Genomic DNA, 7,454 nt, shown 5'->3' with positions numbered 1-7,454 from the left:
CCAGACATGCCCTTATTGTTGTTGTATAAAACAGAATGTTCAGTCCTATAGTAGCTGATCTCTGCAACTATCAAAATTCAACAAAGTAATCAGGAGTCCTCTCACTCAATTGTATAAGTAGTGTTTTTTCTGTTACTACCATTGTTGACTGATCCTTCTTTGCAGAGGTCTGTTTTCTACTTTTATTATTTCTGTGAAATCAGCCTCATGAATTATGTTGGCATAAGAAATGACACACTTTTGGGAGGCTGAGGCAGGCAGACCACCTGAGGTCGGGAGTTGGAGATCAGCCTGGCCAGCATGGTGAAACCCCATCTCTGCTAAAAATACAAAAATTAGCCAGGCATGGTAGCGTATGCCTGTAATCCCAGCTACTCAGGAGGCTGAGGCAGAAGAATTGCTTGAACCTGGGAGGTGGAGTGTGCAGTGAGCCGAGATCGCACCACTGCACTCCAGCTTGGGTGACAGAGCAAGACTCCAGCTGGAAAAAAAAAAAAAGGCACCTGGCCGGGTGCAGTGGCTCACACCTGTAATCCCAGCACTTTGGGAGGCCGAGGCAGGCGGATCACTTGAGGTCTGGAGATCTATACCAGCCTGGCCGACATGGTGAAACCCCATCTCCACCAAAAATATAAAAAATTAGCAGGGTGTGGTGGTGCATGCCTGTAATCCCAGCTACTCAGGAGGCTGAGGCAGGAGAATCGCTTGAACCCAAGAGGCGAAAGTTGCAGTGAGCTGAGATCCTGCCACTACACTCCAGCCTGGGTGACAGAACAAGACTTCATCTCACACACACACACAAAAAGAAAGACAGAAAGAAGGAAGGAAAGAAAAGACACCTAGTACTCGAGTGTTCACAAAACTTATCCTATCTTATGCTGCCATCTGCTGGGAAGGTAATGTTGCTTGGTCATGGACTTTACATTAAAATCTGTGTTGAACTTTGTATTGCTAGCTTCTTAAATGGTCACACATTAGATAGTAATGGAAAATTACTTGGGTAAAAAACTTTTTGTGCTTTTATGATAGGAAGCAGGAAAGGGCTACAATGGTCTGACCCATTTTTGAAATAATGCTTTGCCCTATTAAAAACTTGCTGATTCATTCTATCTGTCGTTGAGCCAACACTAATTATTGTCTTCTGTGCCAAGAACTACAGAGAATCCACAAAGATGAGCAAGGAATGGTTCTGTTTAATAGGAGTTTATTTCCTAGTAGGAAGAATCACAAAAGAAGTAAATGTGGCAAGGTATTCTAGATGTTACAGTAGAAATATAAGAAAAGAGGGTGTGGGTATGGTAATTTCTACCCCAAAGTCAGGCTTCTTGCCTGAGCAATGGTAGAGGATAACCATGATAATGAGCAAATGTTCACCAACAAGGCAAGACAGGAGAAAGAATTCTGGCCAGAAGAAATATTATAAACAGACATTTGTTTCTAAAAAACAATGATGTTTGTTTTTTGTGACATTAAGAGATGTTATTTTGTCTTGTAATTTGCTGTATTTGTTTTTAATTATTCAAAGAGAAGAAATAAAGTGAAATATGCAAGATATTCTACACAGCATATACATCTTTATAGTTTTGTCCATTGTACTGCTATTAATACTTCATATTTATTATATTTCTCAGATTACTACTTCTGTATTAATAAAGATTTCATATTATTGGATCCCTGATAACTAGATTCCTGCATTATTAACAGGAGCTCTTTTTGTGATGTGCCTCTATACTGTTGCATGGTGCCTCTTCAAAGAGTAAGATTTTAATTGCTGTTTCTATTTAAATTTGTTCATGGCTCATAAAGTCCATCAACGATGCCTTAAAAAGAGCAGGATGAAAGTAGAAAGAAGAGATTGGAGAAAATGTCATTGAGCAGCTATTACTTTAAGAAGTGCTTTACTGATGTTATCCGTGCTGATAATCACAACAATGGTGAGAGATAGGTAACAGCATCAGTGTTTTTGATTTAGATAAATGATTTTAGCCAAGATCTTCTGGTTCTAAAGCTAATGTTCTTTCGCTAAGTGATCAATCAAATGATTCAAGCTAAAACCATTCGTCTGAAAAAAAAAGAAAGAAATGAGATTTTTAATATTCCCATAGAAAAGGAAGAGATGAAATTTAGTTGGTACATATTTAAATAAGATCAAGTCCTCTGCCTATATTTTCCTGTCAAAGGATAGACAGAAGTCTCAAAAAGGTAAGATGAAAAAATTTCAATAGTAATTATAGAAGGAGTGAATTAATTCAGGAAATGTCTCCTGAGCTTTCAGGGATAAGATTGTGCCAGGTGAGCAGAATACAGAAATGCTAACAAGCAGTACCCACCCTCCAGGAGCACAGCCTTGACTAGAAAGGGCTCAGGAGAATGAATGGTTACAATAGATTAGAAGAGAGAGTAAAAAGACAGGGTAATTGAAATTTAAATATCTTTCTATGGCATACTTAACTCTGGCTCAGAGAGATTGGGCAGGGAATGTTTCACAGAGAACATGCCACTGAAACTGGCAGTAGAAGAATGAATGGAAGAAAATATAAAGGAAATACATAAAATATAATTTAGTTTATATTTAAGGGTGATTTTTTTTGAGAGGCATAAAAATGGAAACAGGATTATATGAACACTACTATATTTCCTCACCAACAAAAGTCTGGCTTTTATCCTGGAATATGGAGTATAGATTCTGCAAGGTAAAGTAATAAAACCTAAAGATAATAGTTGTATTAGCATGAAAGTAAAAATGTATTAAGGACAACTGAGAAGTTGCCACTTTTATGTAAAATGGAAATAGTAGAGTAAATTTGAATTTTTGTTTTGAAGGTGATACATACCTTAGCACAATATTTGGATTTATAATGGTGATATCAAGTGTCTGAATAAATAAGCAATGTATTATTTAATTTTAAAAAGGAACCATTTGTCCAAAAATATAGTGAATTAAAGTGTAATAAGTAGGTTTAAAAGTAAGTGTTACACCCATTTCCTCCTTTTCCCTGTAACTAACTCCTGAATGAAATCTTGTTCAGATGTATCATGGAGGGAGATCTGTGGATGTGCAATAGACAAGAAGAATATTGCAGAATAATAGTGCTACCATAGTGTATCTAGAAACTTCTCCCCAGATATTCCACTAGAATGGAATCTATTACACTAGAAACTTCTCCTGAGATATTCCAGTGTCATCTACCATGTTCATAGTTTTTTTTCTGAATGTAGAAATGGCAGAGTAATCTGAAATATTTTTTTCTGAGGAGCTGGTATTTTCTTATTGGATTTTATTAAAATAGTTTAAGGACATTATTTTTACTTTCACATTCAGAATAAATTATTGTTGGCATTATGTGCAACTGTTTTATTTTTTACATGTGGACGGTTAACTAGAAGTTTAAGGCTATTTGATTAAGATCAAAGCAGGGGTTGATTCTGATAAATTTTGACAATTTTGATCAGAAAATAAGCATTCAGTTTCTTTTTTCAAACATACTGCACCCCTGTTTTTTGTTCTTTTACTGTAGTTCTCCCATTTTTTCAAGATTATTTCCCCACTGTCACAAACATCACCAGAGCCAACCAAGTCTCACAACCAAAGGGCCTGGACTGGTACCAAGGTAAAAGCAGAGTCGATGCTTTAAAGAAAGAAATTTTAGGCAATAAGATGTGTTCCTTAATGCTTTATTACTTTTCAAATATAGAACCACAAAATAGTGATTGGTACGTTAGTCCATTCTGGCTGCCATAACAAAAATATCATAAGATAGGTCGTTTATGAGCAGAAAACATTTATTTTTTACAGTTCCAGAGGCTGGGAAGTCCAACATCAATGTAGGAGCAGATCTGGTGTCTGGTGAGGGCCTGCTTCCTCTTAGACAGAGCCTTCTCACTACAACCTCACATGCTGAAGGGGTGAGAGGTTTCTCAGGGACCTCTTTTATAAGGGACACTAATTCCATTCACAAGGGCTCTGCCCTCATGACGTATCTCTCAAACAGCCCCAGTTCCTAATGTCATTACCTTAGGGGTCAATTTAAACATATCAATTATAGGGGACACAGACATTCAGATCACAGCAATTAGCATTTTAGAAGTTTAAATTTTGCTCCTAAATTCTTTAACAGAGGAATTTTCAAAAATGACTCTATGTTCATTCAACAATATCTATTGACTACATAATATTCTTCTAGGCATGGGGAAATAGCAGAGAGCACAATCAGATTTATAGATGAACACTGGGATCTGCTACTGGTATTCTGCCAATTCTACAAGGTTGTTACTATTTTCAAGTGAAGTTATTTATATAATGATTAGGGGTGATAAATGCCACAGAAATTAGAACAAATACAGTTTGTTTTTCAAGAATCTAAGATGAAATATATAAATTTATTACTTAGAGCAGCATCAAGATCCATTATCTCTATCTAGAAAAGATATTAACTGGAATTATTAATTTTGAACCTAAGAACACAAAATGATTGATTTATTATATATAGAAGTTTATCAGCAGTTAATGTAAGGGCTATTTAAATATAGCATTATGTAGTATTTGCTTACCTACTTCTTTATAAAAAAACTAAACTGTTAAATTATTTAGGATTTATGCAGAAAAGCACTAAAATATATTATTTGTATTAAAGGATAAAATAAATACTTCCAGTATGTCTTAATTTTTTTTATGGGCATGGAAACTTATTGAGTAGTGATCCCAAACCAAACATGAGACCAAACTTGCTGCCTGGAAATCGTCAGGTAAGGACAAAGAGAAAAAACATGTCATAGCTATTACAATAGCTACTCTTATTTTTCATAGTGTCCAGACAATAAAAAAGCACTTGCAAATATGTCATACTGAATGGTAACTCTTAAATAAAAATGAGAGAATTTAGACATTTCTGTTGAGGTGGAAATTAAGAAAGAAAGAGCGAATTCAATTTTAAGTGATTGACATTGGTGACATCAGTGATGGGGGAAATAATATAGTAATGTTGATATATCGGTAGGAGACTCAATTGATGGTGTATATTAGTGAGATGGCATTCAAATTTCTATTGTTCTGTATTTCTCCCTATTGAAGTCTGAAAAATATTAGGTGAAATTAAATTACATAGATAATCTAGTAGATGTGTAGCTAAGGATACCTATGATGCCCATTCATCCTTATAACACTCAGATATTTAACAAATATTGACTGTATGCCAAATTGTCTTATGGGATTTCTCTCACTGAAACATTCATTTAACATATATTTCTTTTGAATTAACCCCAAACCACATAGTTTTGCTCAATTACAGAATTAGTTTTTACATAAAATTATATTTGACTCAATGTCTTTGTGTTGGTAAAATATTTTCCAGTTAATATCAAAATAATTTGTACCCAATTTGATCTATAAGGTTAATTCAACAGGTATTTATGCAACACAACTGTAGAGCTCTACAGAGTTATCTATGGATTACTTAAGAAATTTAGAGAAGTACAAAATATGGTCTTCACTCTTCAAGAACCGATATTTTAGTTGTGAAAAGATATGAAAAATATTGTAGGGAATTATGTGTGGTAGTTTATTAATTCCTGATAACTGTGCATGCCAGCATGTAATACACCCTGTAGGAATTCAGAGAACAAGTGAGCTAAACCAGTCAGAGGAAACTTGGAGAATTAGTATGGAGGGTCACATGAAGAATATATGTCTTTTTCTAGATGGAGAACAGTGGGAAAGAGGTTGCACAGTCCTGGCATTAAGCACCGTGTACAAACTCCCAGACTTTTTACAAGCAAGCTTCCCTTTCACCTCACCCAGCTGTCTCTCCTTCTTTGCCGTTGTCATATTTTGGAACTAAATTCAGATATCTATACTGCCACCCTCTCCAATCTCACACCTGGACCAAGTTAGATATATCTAGAGAAACCCACACATGCTTCATAATTGCATTTATCGCACCATATTAATATACATTATGCACATACATATATATGTACATACATATGCATGTATATGTGTTTCCCACCATACTATTCCTTTCACCTCCTGCACTAATGATTTTTTTACCTTGAAGAACACTGCTGTGGAGGTGTTCATACTTGCACACACATCCCAATATCATAGAGTTTAAAGATGGAATAAGTGACTTACTTATTCCCCATTTCATCCTCTTCTGGAATATGTCTCTTTCTTCCTTCACAAATTGCTGCCTTTTGAGGTATCTATCATCAGATTTTAACAGCCATTAATTGCTATCACTGTTATCCTCAAAATCATCAATGACTTTAATTTCTGGTTCACAGGGTTTTTTCGGTACTACTTTTCCTGGCATCTTTTTTTGGCATGTTGAAACTCCACAAAAACGACCAACCAATATAATGGCTGATCAGTTCTTTTAACTCCTTTCTTCCTACTCTTTGCTCCTTCTCCCTGTTCCAAACATCCATTCTCATGGTCTCACGCAAGACTTTGTCATCATCAGTAATTGCAACACTGTCAAAAAAATCTAGATTACAAAGGAGCCCATTCTTTGATTATTACCCAACTTAATCCAAAATATTTATATGCTTATTTAAGGGTCTAAGCTGATGACCCTATTACTTTTTCTTTATCCATTACTTCTTTCATGTGTCACTTTTCTTATATGGTTTGGATTCCATTGTCCAGCACAATTACTGTCTTTGCAAACTCTTAACTCCTTTGTCCCAACAGCCTCCTTAAAACTTAAAGAAAAAATCTCAATCATGATGAAATCCAACTAGGTGCAGTCTGCTCTATGACTGCACCTAAGCAGCAGTGTGTTCCTGTTGAAAATAACATAGTATGCCCTCTGAACTCATTTCGGATTGATGACCATGCCTTCAAATGGCAGCTCAATACAGACACACCTAACCTTAGGTCCTTCATAAATTCACTTTACCCCTTACAGTAAAAACAGTATCACAGCTTTCTAATGCTTCCATCTCTTCTCACTCTGATCTGTGGTATCTCCTCACATTTCCTAAACAAAAAAGACACAATTGGCTTCACAAACTCTCCCTGACTCCTAAAACCAACTCTACAAACATGTCTGCATCAGTACTACAAAGCCTGACCTTTCTCATTCCAGAAGACTCCTTGCTCCTTTCTAAGGTTGTTCTCTCCGGTTATGCTTTGGACACCCATCTCTCTGGTCTTCTCATGGAAAATTCTACTCTCTCTACTGGATTATTCACATTGTCTGACATGACTTAAAATATTCTACTTTCAAAATACCTTCTCTACCCCCTTCCTTCCTTCAGCAACCAACCCATTTCTGTTATTTTCATAGTAAATACCCTTTAAAAGAGTTTTCTAGACTAGCTATATACAATTTGTTTTGCCTTCTAATATCTATTCAACTCACTCCAAAGGGGGTTATGCTCCACCATTTCATTGAAATGACCTTATCCATATCTGCAATGACCTACAATTTAGGAGAGATGTGGCCCAAGCC

This window comes from Pan paniscus, chromosome 6, assembly GCF_029289425.2.
Source record: "Pan paniscus chromosome 6, NHGRI_mPanPan1-v2.0_pri, whole genome shotgun sequence".
Taxonomy (NCBI): Eukaryota; Metazoa; Chordata; class Mammalia; order Primates; family Hominidae; genus Pan; species Pan paniscus.
This window is presented reverse-complemented; position numbering follows the sequence as displayed.